Genomic DNA, 20466 nt, shown 5'->3' on the forward strand with positions numbered 1-20466 from the left:
AGCAACTTCAGGCACTCATAGCCAAAGACTAGTTATAGCGAAGGTTATGTAACATTGAGGTCTAAAGCTACAGTATTCCATGTTAACACATGTCTCTAGTTCACTTGGTCCATGAACCACATTTCTTCCACCTTGCTCCTCTATTAGCACATCTTCTGCCTGGAAGAAACTTTATAGACACATCTGTTTTTCAGCTCACTGGGTATGTCTTAAGACCCAAGTTCAGAAAAAGTCATACATAACTTCCCATATATCTTTGGTAAGAATTTAGATACATGGATACTCCCAGCTATGAGAAAGATTGGGGCATATCATTCTTATATTCCAGCTAACGTTGTGTAGTCTTTAGTTTACCTTATAATTTACCATATAATTTTATTATTATGTAAGGAGAAAACAAATTTTTGTGATCAATAGTCTCTACCTGTCAACTAGTAGTCTTTAATCTTAATCTTCATTTACATGCCCACAATTGTACTTCTCCTCTCATAAAACTAGAAATTTGGAAAGGAACATAGTTCACATGTATATGTTTATGATTCCTACAACCTTTATGTGTATAGTATATAATCCACAGTACAAGTTCAAGAAACTCATAAGATATTATTTGGATGATATGTCTGAACTGATGCCTAGAACAGCAAAAAGCAACCCTCACATAACAGAATCTGAACTTGGACATAAAATATACTACTGCAGTATATTTTATAATTTTTTATCTTTAGAAACTATTATACATTTATTAAATCTATGAAAATACTTATTAAAAGCATGATCATCTTGATAACTCAAGTTTTTTTCTGAAAGGAAGGGAATCCAATTCAAGCAATCCCTGATTACACAGAATATCTGGTTGAAAAATTCTAATTAAATGATATATAGCTGCTTTTACTAAATTCAGTATCAGAGTGTTGATTTTTACTAAACTCATTTAAATTAAGTTTGTACATAGACTATCCTAGAGAAAAATACAAAGTATATATAGACATTTTAAGCAAGATCTTTTCAGAGTATTGTGTTAAAACCCAACATATTGGGATTTTAATATTAAAAGTTTCTAAATGTGGCTGAGTCTATTAAAAATTCATTGGCTTAATGACTTATTTATCTTTTAATTGAAGTATAGTTGATTTACAATATTATGTTAGTTTTAGATGTACAATATAGTGATTCAGTATTTTTATAGATTATATTCTACTTAAAGTTATTATAAAATATTGGCTGTATTCCCTGTGTCATACAATATATCCTTATGGGTTATGTATCTTATACATAGTAGTTTATACCTCTTAATTTCTTACCCCTATCTTGTCCCTACCCACTTTCCTCTTCCCACTGGTAACCACTAGTTTGTTCTCTATATATATGAGTCTGTTTCTGTTTTGTTATATTCATTCATTTTTTTTACTTTTTAAATTCTACATATAAGTGATAACATACAGTGTCTGTCTTTCTCTGATTTATTTCACTAAGCATAATATCTTCTAGGTCCATCCATGTTGTTGCAAATGGCAGAATTCCACTCTTTTATGGCTGAGTAATATTCCATATATATGTGTGTATATACCATATCTTCACATACCATATATGTATAAACATATATATAAACGTACACCACATCTTTTTTTATTCATACATCTGCTGATAGATGCTTAGGTTGCTTCCACATCTTGGCTATTATAAATAATGCTGCTATGAGCACTGGGGCACACATATCTTTTTGAATTAATGTTTTCATTTTCTTCATATATATATACCCAGGAGTGGAATCTCTGGGTCATATGGCAGTTCTACTTTTAGTGTTTTGAGGAATCTATATACTGTTTTACATATGCTGTGCTGTGTTCAGTCTTGTCCAATTCTTTGTGACCCCGTGGACTGTATCCCGCCAGGCTCCTCTGTCCACGGAATTTTTCAGGCAAGAATACTGGAGTGGGTTCCATTTCCTACCCCAGGCCATCTTCCTGACCTATGGATTGAACCCACATCTCCTGCATTGCCTGCATTGCCAGGCAGTTTCTTTACCACTGCGCCACCTGGGAAGCCCCATGTTTTCCATAGTGGCTGCACCAATTTACATTCACATCAACAGTGTACTAGGATTCCCTTTTCTCCAGATCCTTGCCAAAATTTGCTATTTGTGTTCTTTTTGATAATTGTCATTCTAATGGTGTGAAGTGATATCTCATTGTGATTTTTATTTGCATTTCTCTAATGATCGTGTGCTAGCCACTTAGTCATGTCTGGTTCTTTGCGACCCCATGGACTGTAGCCTCTCAGGCTCCTCTGTCCATGGGATTTCCCAGGCAAGAATACTGGAGTAGGTTGACATTTCCTATTCCAGGGGATCTTCCTGACCCAGGGATCGAACTTGAGTCTCCTTCGTCTCCTGCATTGGCAGGCAGATTCCTTACCACTGCACCACCTGGGAAGCAATGACAAACATAGTTTCATGTGCCTGTTGGTTATCTGTATATCTTCTTCGAAAAACTATCTTCTTTGAAAAAGCCTTCTGCCCATTTACTACAAAACTACAGTAATCAAAACAGTATGGTACTGTCACAGAAACAGAAATGTAGCTCAGTGGCACAGAATAGAGGGCCCAGAAATAGACCCACACATCTATGGCCAATTAATCTACAACAACAGAGGCAAGAACATACAACAGAGGAAAGACAGACTCTTCAGTAAGTGCTACTGGGAAAACTGGACAGCTATACATAAAAGAATAAAATTAAAACATGTTCTCACACCGTACACAAAAATAAACTCAAAGTGGATTAAAGACTTAAATGTAAGACTAGAAACTGTAAAACTCCTAGAAGAAAATATAGGCAAACCACTCTTCAACATTAATTGTAAGAGTATTTTTTGGATCTGTCTCCTAGATCCAAAAGATCTAGGAGAAAAGAAACAAAAGATCTAGGGCAAAAGAAACAAAAACAAACAAATGAAACCTACTTAGACTTAAAAGCTTTCACACAGCAAAAGAAACCATGGACAAAACAAAAAGAATATACAATAGAGAAACAGAAACAGACTCTTCAATAAGTGTTACTGGGAAAACTGGACAACTACATGTAAAAGAATAAAATAAAAACATTTTCTCACACCATATACAAAAATAAACTCAAAGTGGATTAAACGTCTAAATGCAAGACTACAAATAAGAGAAAATGCTTGCTAATGATATGACCAATAAGGGTTAAGATTTAAAATATGTAAACTGCTTATACAACTCAATATCAAAACACAAACAACCTGATTAAAAAATGGGCTGATCATTTTAAATAGCTCAACATAATTTTCTTAAAATAGCATTAATTAAATTTACTGAAATAATATTAAATTGTTGCTTAACATTAAAGAATGTTTCCTTTCTCAACCAGCTAATAGGGTATCGTGTATATGTAATTGATGCTTTTGAACTGTGGTGTTGGAGAAGACTCTTGGACTGGAGAGTCCCTTGGACTGCAAGGAGATCCAACCAGTCCATCCTAAAGGAAATCAGTCCTGGGTGTTCATTGGAAGGACTGATGTTGAAGCTGAAACTCCAATATTTTGGCCACCTGATGCAAAGAGCTGACTCATTTGAAAAGATCCTGATTCTGGGAAAGATTGAGGGCAGGAGGAGAAGGGGACAACAGAGGATGAGATGGTTGGATGGCACCACCGACTCAATGGACATGGGTTTGGGTGGACTCCGGGAGTTGGTGATGGACAGGGAGGCCTGGCGTGCTGCGGTTCATGGGGTTGCAAAAGAGTCGGACACGACTGAGCGACTGAACTGAACTGATATGTAATTTTAAAACTACCTCCACCATTTAACAGTCTATTCTGTTTTAAATTACATTTTAATTAGACAATTCTAATCCATATGATTAAATAATTTTGAGATTATTTTAGGAGAGAAATGGACTTGAACAAACAGGAATCCTGATAATTATAGTGCAGGTTACTCTCAGCCAAAAATAAGTTAGGGAAAGTTTCTCAGTCTATGTTTTCTCAACCAAAGCAAAATTATGATAATAAACGAATATGCATCTCAACCTATGAACAGAATATAAAGTATATAAAATGAAAACTTTCCTTAGAAGTCAGTGAAGTATATAGTGTTAAGAAGTTGCTCCAACTGGCATTGAATGTAAGATTTTTTAAATTTTTCTGTTTTATATTTTTGAAAAGTGTTTCCACACACAAAATGGATAAGTTTGGTGAACTACTTTTACCTCTATTTATCCACAGAAAAATATAATCAGACTAGCAGCAAAACAGGCTCAACACACACTGTGCCAGCAAATCCTTGATCTTAAATTTAAAAAGAGAAGAAACAGACTCAAAGACAGTTGTTAAGGAATTCTGGCAGAATCTCTTCAGAGAGAGAAGTTAATAGGTGTAATAAATGACCCAGGGCACTGGTAGGAACAAATTGTATAAATAAACTTAAGAAGAAGTTATACAAAAACTTGGACCCAAACAAATGTGAACCTGTAAGTTACAAATGCAAACTCGGGATGGCATGGCCTAGTAAAAGCTGTTTGACCTGCCGCTCCTCTATTCTTTTGTCAGTTACAGGAGTATCCTCTTAAGCTGTCACTTTTACAAATGTAAGCAAAATAATTTTATAAAGAGATGTTTTGTCTTATTAAACACTGCCCCCAGTACATAGTCCAGATTTCCCTCTTAGCTTGAAGGAAAAGTGAATGAATATTGGAGCAGAAGGTTTACATTAAAGTTTTTATTTAAATTATCATTACCATGGGCTCTTAAATCACCTAATGATTCGTTTGCTTTGCAAACCTAAAACAGAACTTTTTAAGATAAACTTTAACTCACTACAAATCATAAAATTATTTCCATATAAAGTCTGTTTATTAAATGTGTTAAACTGTTATATGGTCCCTATAAATTTATGGAAAGGCAAAGAACTGCTTGAAGGAATACCTGCAAAAGCAATATACATCATAAAAAAACTTTTACACTATGAAAAGAGAGAGTACACAGGAATATCCAAGGCTGGGAATTGAATTACTAAGTCCAACATGAGCCAAGATGATCTCATTTTATGTGAAGCCATCCTTAAAGGCAAAGATTACAGCCCTAAACTTTATCTATTAGACTTTCATTATTTTGGCTAATTCTAAGAGGAGGCATTTCAGACTTCTTCATCTTCTGATTACAAGGAATTTAATGACTGATTGGGGTTCAACAGCACATAGTCCTTTCCCCATTTTTGGATGCAAACAAATTCCTGAAAGATATGGTTACAAATTACCATAGCTCCCAGCAAAAGATCATAACATTAATGTATCAGCATCTTTGGAGTATACCTGTTAATTGTAGAGATTTTAGCTGTAGATATAACCATAGCCTTCCCTGATAGGAACTATATATGGCCAGGTTAGCTTTCTAACACCTTGAAACTGGCATGTTAAGTCATTATGAAAAATACTGGACAAATGCCCTGTTTCTGCCAGATTCCCTACGTAAAGCTGCACCACTATATCAACCAGCAGACACTATCTTTTTTCCTATGACAACCTCAGTAGGAATTAACAACAGAAGGAACTCTGTGAAGGCTCAGAGCTCCAAAGGGACTATCTGGCAGATTCTAGAAAGGCTCCTTTCTGAATGAGTAGCTGTGACATCCACTAACTATTTGGTTGCTATACACACAAGCCATTTACCCTTTTCCTCCATGATTTCACTTCATTGGTTCATGTCACAGGATTACCAGCCTCAAAGAAAATATCACTTGAGAATATTTTATGACAAATCCTCAGTCTATGGTGATCAGAAATTGATTTTATTTCCATATCCTCACAACCACAGCTAAAAGTGAAATTATTCCTAATCTCCTACTACACACCAAGTCAAATACTCATGAATGCACACAATACAGAGGGCAAGGAGTATAGTCATCCAGAATATTTTCTTATAAATAGATCTGTCACCTTACTTTATTAATTTAATTGCAAAATGAATATATTAATATTTTTCTGATTACATCATGAGGTTATAATGAAAATTAAGCTCTTCTAAGTCTCTAAAGAACCCATATCTCTGTGGATACAAAAACTACCCAACACATGATATATCTAAAATATCTTCCGTGTGTGTCATACAAGTTTCATAGGCGATGAAGACATTACACATGACTGTCTTGAGACAGTGACTGGTTCCTTCACTGTCGAGGAACAAAGGAAAAAATATTTGCAACAGGCTTCCATCTGGATATTACAGAACCTGAGTATTACTCTGAACAAAACTGATCCTGGAAGTGGTTAGATTTTTCTCATTGCTATCATTTTTTGACAGGTGTGGCGTGATACTGCCAAGTAAAATATATATATTTAAATGCAGTAATCCAAGAAGAATGGTGAGTTATGTAGTCTGTATTTTATAAACACAATTTCATCTGATATGTATGTGTGCTCATCACCGAGATCTTAAAAGGAGAATAAAATGCAATTTAAAGTTGAATTAATATCTAGGACACACTTTCACTTATTATTTAATTCTCAGAAATAATCATACAATATAGAGATCATTATCTCTGTTTTCTAGTACAGTGACTGAAACTCAAATGTTGAGTGATTTGTCCAAGGTTATAAAAAGTTAATAACTGATGGAATCTGATTTTGAATCCAGGATTTGAAATACCAAATCCAGAGTTCTTTCCACTACACCATGTTGCATCCTTACACAACACTCAATATTCCTTTCGGCTAAAGGACAATGCTAAGAAAAGCTCACCATATGACTCAACATATGACTTGGGGTACTTGTGTGAATTTCCATCTTATGAGGTTCATTGAGAGATAAGGAAGCAGCCAGAAGAGCAGCAGTAAATCCTTAAGTGTCATTCAACAGGAAACACCACAGAGCCATTCATTTTAGCCTTGGCAAACTAACTTTTGGTTTAGTTTCCTTTTCTGGATTTCATTAAAAGATGATGCATGTGTAAATCAAAAAGCACAGGAAGAATGAAAATTGGTAAAAACAAAAACAAAAACAAAAACCTGAGTCAGTAAAGATCAGTGTTTATTTTAAAAATGTAATACTTTTTATAAAACAATTATTTCTGACACATTTTATATAAATTCATGTAAATTAAATTTTAAGTTCCTTGAAGGAATTAATTACTCAGAGGAATACCTTAGTATAATTTTTGTAAGCAAATATTAATCTTGAACATAGCTACCTGTAGGCAACATAGCACAATGCCTGACAGCAAGGACTTCAGAACCAAGCTTCCTAGGATTTCCTTCTGACTCCTCTGTTAACCCAACATGTAGCCTCGAGCAAGTTACTAACCTCTCTGTGTCTCAGTTTCCTCATTTGTAAAATCAGGGCTGATAAAAATAGTACTAATAACAATCTTAAGAGTTATTATGAGAGTTAAAACGAATAAAAGTATATATTAAGTACTTGAAACTGTAAGTACTGGCACATAAGAAGTATCAAACATGGTAACTAAAAAATATTGTCACATTGCTTAAAACAATATACATTTCTGTTACAAATAGCTGCCTATTTGGATCTGAATAGACATTGATGATAAGGATAATAATAATGATATAAAATTATCATAACCATTTATTATTATTATGAGGCATGGGCTTATGTAGTTATGTGCTAAGTCACTTCAGTCGTGTCTGACTCTTTGTGACCCCATGGACCGTAGCCCACCAGGCTCCACTGTCCATGGGATTCTCCAGGCAAGAATACTGGAATGGGTTGCCATTTCCTCCTCCAGGCGATACTCCCAACTCAGGGATCAAACCTGAATCTCCTGCATTGGCAAGTAGGTTCTTTATCACTAGTGCCACCTGGGAAGTATCATAATCAAATTAACTACATTATTTTTAAATGTATTTATTTTTAATTGGAAGATAATTGCTTTACAATATTGTGTTGGTTTCTGCCATACGTTGACAAGAATCAGCCATAGGAATACATATGTATTCTCCCTCTTGAACCTCCCTCCCACCTCCCACCCCATGTCATCCTTCTAGGTTGTCACAGAACATGCCATTTGAGCTTCCTGTGTCTTCAGCAAATTCCCACTGGCTGTGTAATTTCACATACGATAATCTATACGTTTCACTGCTACTCTCTCAATTGGTCCCACCCTCTCATTCCCCCTCTGTGATCACAACCACATTATTGACCACTATACTGTATGGTTCCTTGGATATAAGCCAAATCTCAGTCTTAAAGACATGATGAGTCCAGTTTTCAGATACATGGGTAAAAGTATTGAGGAATACATAAGTAAGGATATGAGCTGAAAAGAATAAAGACATAGATAGACAGAGATTATATACTTAAAGAATAGATGCATTTTTAAAAGATGGTAACTTTATAGAAACAAACCTGACCACTGAAATGAAATGACAATTTGCCTACCTAAGCATTACAAGAAGATACTGTTGACGCCTTAAAAATTGCTCCTGCCCCAGATGCCAAAAAGACTAAAGCTCTACTTTTAAAAGACTCATGCCATTGAATAAACTTTGTTCAGTTCCTTTTTAAAAAAACAAAATTGCTTTGGGTACCCAAAGCAATCTATAGATTCAATGCAATCCCTATCAAGCTACCAATGGTATTTTTCACAGAACTAGAACAAATCATCTCACAATTTGTATGGAAATATAAGAAACCTCGAATAGCCAAAGCAATCTTGAGGAAGAAGAATGGAACTGGAGGAATCAACCTGCCTGACTTCAGGCTCTACTACAAAGCCACTGTCATCAAGACAGTATGGTACTGGCACAAAGATAGAAATATAGATCAATGGAACAAAATAGAAAGCCCAGAGATAAACCCACGCACATATGGACACCTTATCTTCGACTGAGATGGATGAAACTGGAGCCCATTATACAGAGTGAAGTAAGCCAGAAAGAAAAACAACAATACAGTATACTAATGCATATATATGGAATTTGAAAGATGGTAACGATAACCCTATATGTAAGACAGAATAAGAGACACAGATGCATAGAACAATTTTATGGACTCTGAGGGAGAAGGTGAGGGTGGGACGTTCTGGGAGAATAGCATTGAAACATGTATATTATCATATGTGAAACAGAACACCATTCCATGTTCGATGCATGAGACAAGGGCTCAGGGCCGGGGCAATGGGATGACCCAGAGGGATGGGATGGGGAGGGAAGTGGGTGGGGGGTCCAGGAAGGGGAACACATGTAAACCCATGGCTGATTCATGTCAATGTATGGCAAAAACTATTACAATATTGTAAAGTAATTAGCCCCCAACTAAAATAAATAAATTTATAAAAAAATAAAAATAAATAAAATAAAAAAATAAAAAAACAAAATTGCTCCTAAGAGCAGGTAATGACACATAAGTTAATTCAAGTATAAGAAACTGATCAGAGTCTATTCCAGGAAAATGAAGAAGCACAAGACAGAAGAACTCAGTCTCGTTCAGTACTCTTCTTGGGACAGGAAGAAGAAAGGGCAGACACAGAAAGTAATGAACTAATAGCGGATCCACTGAAAAAGTTTAGAACCAGCCCTGGGATTGACTTTCTTTATTTCTTATACTCTAAACCAGACTTGGAAAATTTTTTCTGTAAAGGCTCAGATAAATATTTTAAGCTCCATAGGCCATATAGTCTTTGTCACCACTAAACAACTCTGCCATTGCAACACAAAAGCAACCCTAGATAATACTACACAACAAATGAATCCTGCTCCAGTTACAATGTATTTACAAATACAGGCTGTGGCCAAATTTGGCCCTCCAGGTGCAGTCTGCTGACCTCTGTTCTAGACCAGTAGCACTTGGGATTTTCTGATAAAATCCCCTACCATATTGCTCCCACATAAAATGTATAAAAAAAAGCATCTTCGTAAAGAGAATGAAAAGAGAATATATTAAAGTGTTTAAATCTTTAATCCAAGTAAAATGCAGAGTAAACCCAAAACTCTGCTACACTATCTACACAGAAACCCTGTAATAGAACACACAGGCCCCAGATTGTTGCAAACTGATGTTCTGGAATTTGAGAAAGTCTTTGTGGCTCAGAGTTTTCTTCTTGTGGACCCATCACACAGATATTTCTCAATTTTAATAAATAAGGAAACAAACTTTAAAAATGTTAAGGAACCCAAAGTCAAGCTGGCCAATAGAGACTCTATTGAAACATCAGACTTGTCTGACTTCAAAGCCCATGCTGAAAAAGAACTTTGACTTATTTCTACCAATAAGAAAATCAGTCTTCACTAGAGTCCATAAAGCTACATTAATAGATAAGTACCTATCGTAGGTAAAGCAGGATTATTTCACAGGGTTTTTGCTCTGGAGGTGCTTGAATAGTATCAGGACTCTAATATTTAGTGTTACATATTTCAAGAAAATGTAGAATATTTACACTCAACCTATATTTTTGTTACTCTAAATATTTCAAACAATTCTTTTATTTTGGAAATGCCCAAGCATAAGTTGTGGAGAAGGAAATGGCAACCCACTCCAGTATTCTTGCCTGGAGAATCCCGTGGACAGGGGAGCCTGGTGGACTGCTGTCCATGGGGTCACACAGAGTCGGACATGACTGAAGCGACTTAGCATGCATGCGTGCATTGGAGAAGGAAATGGCAACCCACTCCAGTATTCCTGCCTGGAGAATCCCAGGGACAGAGGAGCCTGGTGGGCTGCCGTCTATGGAGTCACACAGAGCCAAACATGACTGACGCGACTTAGCAGCAGCAGCAGCAAGCATAAGTTGAATACTGATTTTCAAAGTAAGATGTATTAATATTTAACTTAAAGCTATATATTAATAAAGATGAGTCTTAGCAGAGGAAAGAAAAAATCCACTTAAACTTTGCTAAACACCAGGGGAAAACAGAATTGGTAAACCCAATTCAAAACATGTACTGGGCTCTTATCAAATAATTTTAAACATGTATACAAATTAAATACTTGGGGGAATTTCACAATGTAAATTTTAAAAGAGTAATTAGAAAGGCAGATGGGGCTTCAGTTCAAAGAACTACTTCTTAAAAAAGAGCCATTTGTGATAATTCATGAAGTGAAACATGACATCATGGTGTACATTTTATTTATAAGAGATTAGCTGGTTACATCCTAAGAAAAAATACAATGCACTGTGGATTTTCCCTAGGCTGCCGAGATTATATTATGCCATTGATTTCTGTATCTGTCATCATTTTGCAACCTTAAAATGTATTGCTGACCTGGTATAGACTATCACACATCTTTGAGTAGGGCTACTATAGCACTAAGATTGCAAAAGGATCATGACAAAAAGGTTACAATTTATTATTATTATTGAAATTCTGAAAACAATTTCAATTTTATATAATTTCTTCTTTGATATTCAGACAGTTTCTATTGACTAAAGTACGTACATTCTTTACAGGCTTTAAAAAATATGATCGCAGAAATTCAATAATGACAAAGTAGATAATTTGGACAAATAGCTAGAAAAACTGAACAAAATATAAAAAACATATTCTCCAAGGGACTGAAAAGCCAAAAAATAGTGAAGAATAACCAGGACAAGATCTGGGGAGATTGAGAACCTAGGAGATGAGCCTGACATTTGAAACTACTTACTCTTTGGGGACAGGTTTCCTAGTCATTCAGCGACTAAAGACTCTGCCTGCAGTGCAGGAGACAAAGGAGATGTGAGTTCAGTCCCTGGGTCAGGAAGATCCCCTAGAGGAGGGCATGGCAACACACTCCAGTATTCTTGCCTGGAGAATCCCAGGGACAGAGGAGCCTGGTGGGCTACAGTCCATGAGGTTGCACAGTCAGATGCGACTGAGCACAGACACATTGTGAGGTAATTGACAGATCCAGAAGAGGCAACTTGATGACTCAGAAGCTGAATGGCAGCCTTGAAGAGGCAGAAGGAAGGGTCTGGAGTCCAGTGTTACTAGCTTCTTTTAATTAGTGTCTGCATGGCATATCTGAATTTAAACTCATTTAATTATTATTTACATTAAGTGAAAAATAAACTTGATTCCAATTAAGAGAAAAAGATCATTGGATTGAATTTTTTTATTTATATGCTATAATTGAGAAACCTAAAGCAAAAAGATACAGAAAATAGAAAGTAAAAGTCTATAAAGGGATGCCATGCAACTCCAACCAAAAAACATAGTATAATATACTAAAATAAAACAGCAAATTTGAAGGCATTCCCAGAGATAAAACAGTATATTTCATAATGATAGAAGTTTACTCACCAGGAAAATACAATAACTCTAAAATGTATACATATTACAACACAGCCACGTAATATATAAAAAAAAAATAACAGTAATATAATGAGAATGAAAGAAATCTACAATCATATGGAAGATCTTAACATATATGTTTCAGTAGTATTAGGATAGACAGACAAAACATCAGTAAGAACTTAGAATAGTTGAACAGTTAATAAGCTTGAACTAATTGACTGACACAGAACATTGCCCTCAACACATGCTGAAATGGCATTCTTTTTAAGTATGTATAACTCATTTATAAAAATGGATCCTCTTTTAGACCATAAGGCAAATTTTAATAAATTTTAATGAACTGAAATCTACAGTATGTTTTCTGGCCAATTAAGGTAAAACAAGTTCTAAAAATTTTCAGAAAATCTCCCCTACACTGGAAATTAATCAGTATATGCCAAATCTTTTATAGATTTAATATAATCCCAATTAAAATTCTAGTAGGCTTTTGCTTTGTTTTCTTTATTTTGTTTTGTAGAATTTGACAAGCTGATCCAAAATGTATATGAAGATAAGCAAGGCCAAAATTATCCTGATATCAAGAATTATATAAAACTACATAATTAAAACAGGGTTCCCTGATGGCTCAGTGGGTAAAGAATCTGCCTGCATGCAGGAGACACAGGAGACATGGGTTCAGTCCCTGGATCAGGAAGAGTCCAGGGAGGAGGAAAATGGCAACCCACTCCAGTATTCTTGCCTAAAAAATCCCATGGACAGAGGAGCCTGGCAGGCTACAGTCCAAAGGGTCACAAAGAGTCAGACACATAAAGCCAAGAAACATTCACTCATTTGTGGAGAGCTGATTTATAACAAAGATGGGACTGCAAAAGAGCAAGAAAAGGATGATCTTTCTGACAATTTGTGCTTAGACAAATTGAAGGCCCTTGTGGATAAAAAAATAAAAAGTGACCTTTACCTCATACCATGTACAAAAATATGAAAGCCAAGTTATACAAGCTTCTAGAATATAATATTAAGAATATATTTATGGCCTGGGGTAGAGAAAGGCTTCTAAAACAGAACAGAAAAACCATGAAAGAAAGAGTTGATAAATTGGACTACATTAAATCTAATCATAAAATATCATGAAAGAGTTTTCATAAATCGGACATTAAATTCAAAACTTCTGTTTTTCAAAAGATACCATGAAGAGAGTGAAAAAGGCAAGCCACAAACTGGGGACGATAACTACAATAAATATAATGAGCAACAGACCCAGATCCTCAACAAATTAATGAGGAAAAGTCAATGCAATAGTAATATGGGCAAGAGACTTAGATAAGTGCTTCACTCAAGAGGATATCTAAATGGCCTATAAATATAAAGAGTTCAGCATCACAAGTAATGAAGGAAATGGAAATTAAAGTCACCATGAGATACCACAGCATCCCATCAGAATGGCCAGAATGAAAACATCTGATAATATCAGTATTTGAAAGTATGCAGAACACTGGAAATTCTAACAGTGATGGTAGGAGTAATATTAGTAGAAATAATTTGCAAAACAGCTTAAAACTATCTTTTAAATTTGAAGATATATATACGCTATGACCACCATTTCTACTCCTAGGTATACAGCCAACAATAAATGCCTACATGTGTTATTCATGAGACAAGTTCAAGAATGGTCATGGCAATATTATTCATAATATAAAAAACCTGGAAACAGCACAAAGGCCAATTGGTAAGAAGCGATAAATTATGATATATTCACACAATGGAATTCTATGCAACAATGAAAATGAATGAACTTCACTCAGACAATAACATGGATGATTCTTGTAGATAAATCTGTTGAGATAAAGTCAGATACAAAAGAATTTATGTCAGTTTAATTTACATAAAGTTTTTTAAATAGACAAAACTAAACTACAGAGAATTATGGACATGTGCTTGAGTTCCGCTAAGAAGAAAAGCAAGGAAATGATTTTATTAGTTAGGGATTGGGAGGGAGTGTGGAAGAGGGGTTCTGGGGAGAGACAATGTACTATTTCTTGACCTGAAATGGGCTACATGGCTCATTTTGTAATAAGCCATTAAGCTATTTTAAGTTCTAATGTGGTTCAGTTCAGTTCAGTTCAGTCTCTGAGTCGTGTCCGACTCGTTGCGACCCCATGAACCGCAGCATGCCAGGCCTCCCTGTCCATCACCAACTCCCGAATGTGGAAGGTAGTTTAAAAAAAATCCATTTTAATTGTAAAACAAAACGGAATAGTACACATACAGAATAGTACGCAATACAAATATAGCTTAATGGCTTATTACAAAATGAATATCCGTGTAGCCCATTTCAGGTCAAGAAATAGTACATTGTCTCTCCCCAGAACCCCTCTTCCACACTCCCTCCCAATCCCTAACTAATAAAATCATTTCCTTGCTTTTCTTCTTAGCGGAACTCAAGCACATGTCCATAATTCTCTGTAGTTTAGTTTTGTCTGTTTAAAAAACTTTATGTAAATTAAACTGACATAAATTCTTTTGTATCTGACTTTATCTCAACAGATTTATCTACAAGAATCATCCATGTTATTGTCTGAGTGAAGTTCATTCATTTTCATTGTTGCATAGAATTCCATTGTGTGAATATATCATAATTTATCGCTTCTTACCAATTGGCCTTTGTGCTGTTTCCAGGTTTTTTATATTATGAATAATATTGCCATGACCATTCTTGAACTTGTCTCATGAATAACACATGTAGGCATTTATTGTTGGCTGTATACCTAGGAGTAGAAATGGTGGTCATAGTGTAAATACATTTATTAAAAAATAAATAAATAAATAAAAAGCAGAGACATTACTTTGCCAACAACAAAAAAAAATTCAAAATATTATTTTGATAACTATCTGATATTACAATAGTGTGCTTAAAAATGAGTTAAAATTACTGAAGTTTCAAGGGAATATTCACCAAGAACTGAGCCAAGCAAACAACATAAATAATAACAAATATAATATTAATAATGGCTAAGGTATATAGCACTTACTAGTGTCAGACACTATTCTAAGCATTTTGTGTATATTAACTCATTTAATCTCATAAATCCTATAAGACATATAGAATAGAAATGTCAGAATATATATTCACTCTCCTAATTTGAATCATAGGATTACCATTTGTAAAGAAAAACAGCCCTGAAAACAATAGCACCACTGCTCCCAGAGATGCACCCTTTTTGAAAGTCATGGGTCACAACAAACAAACAAAAACACCTGTCAAGGAGTTTATGACAATAAATCAGAAAGAGATTAGATATTTTAAGAGATCAAGTCTGTCCATCAGTTAAGGGTGGAGCCAATTAGGAAGCATTGTAAATAAATGAGGAAATTAAGCAAATTTTTTAAAATTCAGATTATCTAACTAATACAACCATTTGGGGACATTTCTTCTTTTGCCTTAGAATTTTCCTCAATATTGGCATACAGAATACATTAAAAAAAATTTTTTAAGATCCCAATACAGTGTTGAAATAACTTTTTCTTTTGTTTTTAAAATTGCTTTACACTGCTGTGTTGGTTTCTGCCATACAACAATGTGAATTAGCCATAATTATACAGATAGCCCCTCCTTCTTGAGCCTCCCTCCTCTTCCCCCTCAATCCCACCCATCTAGGTTGTCACAGAGTGCCAGCCTGGGCTCCCTGTGTTGTATAACAACTTACCACCAGCTATCTGTTTCACACAGTATTAGTTAATATCCCAAATGAAATTAAGCTGAACTTGCAGGGAAGTAGTATTAAGAAACAGCCATTAAATGCTCCATGGTTGGAAGGATGTGTTCAACCAAGCACGATGCTATTAAATATGTATATACTACAGTGTCTTTGAGTTGCTAGGAAAATATCATGATCCTTTTTAAATTCTGAGATTAAAAGCTCACTGAGAATTGTGTTTTAATTTGTGACAACTTGAAACCAGTCTACTATTTGATAAAATAAAATCAGTTTCCTTAGATACATAGAACAGCATAGTCAGCTAACTCAGAGTTGGTTGACTGCTTACTACTGGAAAAATCACAGCTTTAAACTATATGGATCTTTGTCAGCAAAGTGATGTCTCTGTTACTGAATACACTGTATAGGTTTGTCATAACTTTTCTTCCAAGGAGCAAGAGTCTTTTAATTTCATGGCTGCAGTCACCATATGCAGTGATTTTGGAGCCCAAGAAAATAGTCTGTCACTGTTTCCAACTATTTGCCAGGAAGTAATGGGACTTAATTTAAATAGAAAAGTGTATCACATTTTTATGTTTACATAAGTGGATTCATACTTTACCTTATCTTCAATGATATACTTATTTCACTCAACACAAAGTTATTGAGATTCACCAATTCTGAAGCATATTTTCATTAATTTTCACTGCTGTATAGTATTTTACATGTGGCTAAGCATAGTATATTTATTCATTGTACTGTTTATGATATTGAATTGTTTTCAAGTTTTACAATGCTTCTGTAACATTTTATACATATTTATTTGCTAAAAAAATAGAAAGGTTTATGAAACAATCCTGAGTGTGCACTCATCAATTCAACACTTAATTGATGTTACCTTTTAGTAAATATTGCTTTATATTTTTAATTAAACATCTATTTTTATATGACTGTAGATTGTAGGTAATAACAGAGAGAGATCTCATAAATCACTTACACACTTTGCCCCAGTGGTACCATCTTGCAAAACCATAGACAACATCACAGCCAGGACTAAATTCATATAATCAAGATGCAGGCCATTTCCATTACCACAGGGGTCTCTCCTGTTGCCCTTTAATAACTACACCCACTTCTCCTCTGTCCTTCCTCCATGTTAAACCACTATAACTACTAATCTATTCACCTCCATAACTTCGTCATTCAAGAACAGACATACCTCAGAGATACCGTGGGTTCAGTTCCAGACTATGCAATAAAGCAAATACCACAATAAAGCAAGTCATACTAAATTATTGGCTCCCCAGTGCATGTTATGTTTACACTATACTGTAGTCTATTAAGTGTGCAATAGCATTATGTCTAAAAAAAGCATAAGACCACAGATGCATGGAACAATTTTATGGACTCTGAGGGAGAAGGTGAGGGTGGGACGTTCTGGGAGAATAGCATTGAAACATGTATATTATCGTATGTGAAACAGAACACCATTCCATGTTCGATGCATGAGACAAGGGCTCAGGGCCGGGGCAATGGGATGACCCAGAGGGATGGGATGGGGAGGGAGGTGGGTAGGGGGTCCAGGAAGGGGAACACATGTAAACCCATGGCTGATTCATGTCAATGTATGGCAAAAACTATTACAATATTGTAAAGTAATTAGCCCCCAACTAAAATAAATAAATTTATTAAAAAAATAAAATAAAATAAAATAAAATAAAGCATAAGACCTTAATTAAAAGATACTGCATTGCTAAAAATGCTAACCATCATCTGAGCCTTAAAAACATGATCAAAGTAACATCAAAGATCACAGATCACAGATCACCATGACAAATACAATAATAATGAAAAGTTGGAAATATTGTGAGGATTACCAAAATGTGACAGAGACACAAAGTGAGCAACTACTGTTGGAAAAAAATGGCATCAGTAGACTTGTTTGATGTACTTGCCACAAACCTTCAGTTTGTTAAAAGAAAGAAAAGAAACAAAAAAATGCAGTATTTGCAAAGTTCAGTAAGCAAAGCACAATAGAACTTGGTATGCCTGTGGCTGGAATCATACTATTCATAACCTTTGAGGACTGTCTTTCTCACTCAGCATAATTCTCTGAAAATTCATCTAAATTATTTCATACATCAGTACTTTGTTTTCTTTATTGTTGAGTAGTATGGTATAGATGTACCACAGTCTGTTTAACCATTCAATGGTTGAAGGAAATCTGGGTTTTCACGGTTTTTGGCTGTTATACATAAAGCTGCTATAAACATCATGCACAGGTTTCTTTGTGAATAGAAGTTTTCATTTCTCTGGGATGAATGCCCAGAAGGTCATATTATAGCTGGACATTTAATTTTTTTAAGAAACTGCCAAACTGTTCTCCAAAATGGCTGTACCATTTTACATTCCCAACAGCAATGTATGAGTGTTCCAATTTTCCCACATCTTGGCCAGCATTTGGTAAACCCAACTATAATTTTTAATGTCAGCATATTACTAGGACATAAATATTCAGACAGTGTATTTATGTAATTCCATTTCCTGGAGAAATGGTTTGTTCAATTATATAAAAAATAAAAGATGGTGGTGGTTTAGTTGCTAAGTCTTGTCCAACTATTCTGACCCCATAGACTGTAGCCTGCCAGACTCCTCTGTCCATGGGATTCTCCAGGCAAGGACACTGGAATGGGTTGCCATTTCCTTCTCCAGGGGATCTTCTCAACCCAGGAATTGAACCCAGGTCTCCTGCATTGCAGGCAGATTCTTCACTGACTGAGCTACAAGGTGACCAGTTACAAAAAATTAAGAATAAAAACTGAAACTAATAAAATTATAAACAATAAATTAGGTAACAACTACATATACTATTAATATATTACTTCATATGGTTCTCTAACATAACTTTTATGAGTCAATGACTTATTCTACCTTTAAAAAGCTCTTGACAAGCTCATCTTCACCAACCATATTTATGTTTACAGCTTTACCAACAGTTTTGTGTTTTGGGGGTAAAAAGTAAGTCAAAAGAAATCAAAGTGAACAGATGGCTCAAAACAGTGCGTTACCACATGCATTCACTTCTTTTTCTTTCTTTTTTTGCAGAATTTATTTTCTCTTTGCTTCAGATTATTTATCTAAACCAGTGCTACCTCTCAAACATAATTGTCCACAGAAGTGTTGCTAGTCATTTGAAAAGACTCAGGAAAATAAAATGTCGTAATCCATCTAGACCCAACTCACTATCTTAAGAAATCCATAGGATTATATGCCTATTCAGTTATTTAGGGAGTTAAACCCAGGCTTAAGTATAATAAAAAGCTTACTAAAGTGTCTTTGTCCTCTACTGGAATACATAGTCTCACATGCAAAACAGAGAAGCAGGAAGCAATCACAAAAAGAGAAAAGATAGCACTACAAACTGAGAATAACCAGAACTTGTTCTCTTGTGTTTTGAGTTAGCCTCTGCTTCCCATACCTTGAGAGGCATCAAATTAAAAGAATGTGACTCGAGACCACAAAAAAAAAAAAAAGTAACTACACAGATTTACAGGCATGCTCATAAGTCCATGTAGTTGCACAGCTCCAAGCAGAAGGTTTATGTTCATTTAAGAGTGGAAAATTTTCAAGTTCTTCCAGAAGCACCATCTGTTTCTACTGGCTGGTCTTGGTTTGAATTATTTATTATGATAATCTCAGATTTATCAGGTTAACCTTTGGATTGCCTCCTAAAAATAACTATGGAATATGTAGAATTTTTTGAGTAAATATAGGTAAATATAAGAATTAATTTTTAAAAAAAGAATTAATTTTACCATTTTACTGAAAGAAGCTTAAGGTCATCATCATAACAAAATAACCAAAAAAATTGAGTTTATTACATGTAATGGGTTTGATCCATACAGACAACACAAATGGTCCACAAGATGGTGCTAAGGTAATTAACATTTTTAAAGAAACATTCAGTGCAATCTTAAATGCCGTAAATAAAAATTTCCCACCATGGTTATCATAAGATATCTGTCTTATCAGTTTGTTAATGAGAAATGGAAAAAAAACAGAGTTCCCAAAATCAAAGCCAGGACTTTAAAAGCTGACAAACAGCTTTCTATGAATCTTTATGATCTGGTAAGTCTCAGAATCTTAAGAAAAATATAAGTGACTTCTTACGAGCAAAGTTAAAGATAAACGGCATGTTATGAAAGGATTAAATATAGAAACATTTGGAAAAATACATTTCCAAAAGACAGCAAAACTTTCCCTAGTGCAAAGTTACATTAATCTCAATGAGAGTTATTTTAAAGAAATGGAGGGAGAAAATACAATTTTTATCACATTTAAGAACTCCAGTTATACACTCTTGGGTTTTGTAGACTGGAACAGCAAACCTTCAATTAAAAATAGGTATATTTAGAGTGAGCAGTTAAGAATCTAATTACCACACCAAACTGAGTGGTCAATTTCTACCTTCTTGAATTAAGTCGCAAAACTGGCTGCCTGCAGGCCATTACACAGCCAGTCTAATT

The 20466-nt window shown here is 34.9% G+C and overlaps 1 long non-coding RNA gene across 6 annotated transcripts in view; it reads right to left on the minus strand.

The window, feature by feature from the left end:
* The window catches only part of LOC145504124 (uncharacterized), a 382163-nt gene that overhangs the window by 274875 nt on the left and 86822 nt on the right, over nucleotides 1-20466 (minus strand). The window contains exon 1 of one of the 6 annotated variants that reach the window (XR_014052126.1): nucleotides 11617-11774. The exons of the other annotated variants lie outside the window; for them this stretch is intronic. This is a non-coding gene — a long non-coding RNA (uncharacterized LOC145504124). Of the gene's footprint in view, nucleotides 1-11616; nucleotides 11775-20466 lie in introns of those variants that run through there. 6 annotated transcript variants of the gene reach the window in all.

This window comes from Giraffa tippelskirchi, chromosome 1 (genome assembly GCF_054371585.1).
Source record: "Giraffa tippelskirchi isolate mGirTip1 chromosome 1, T2T-mGirTip1v1.2.pri, whole genome shotgun sequence".
NCBI classification, from domain to species: Eukaryota; Metazoa; Chordata; class Mammalia; order Artiodactyla; family Giraffidae; genus Giraffa; species Giraffa tippelskirchi.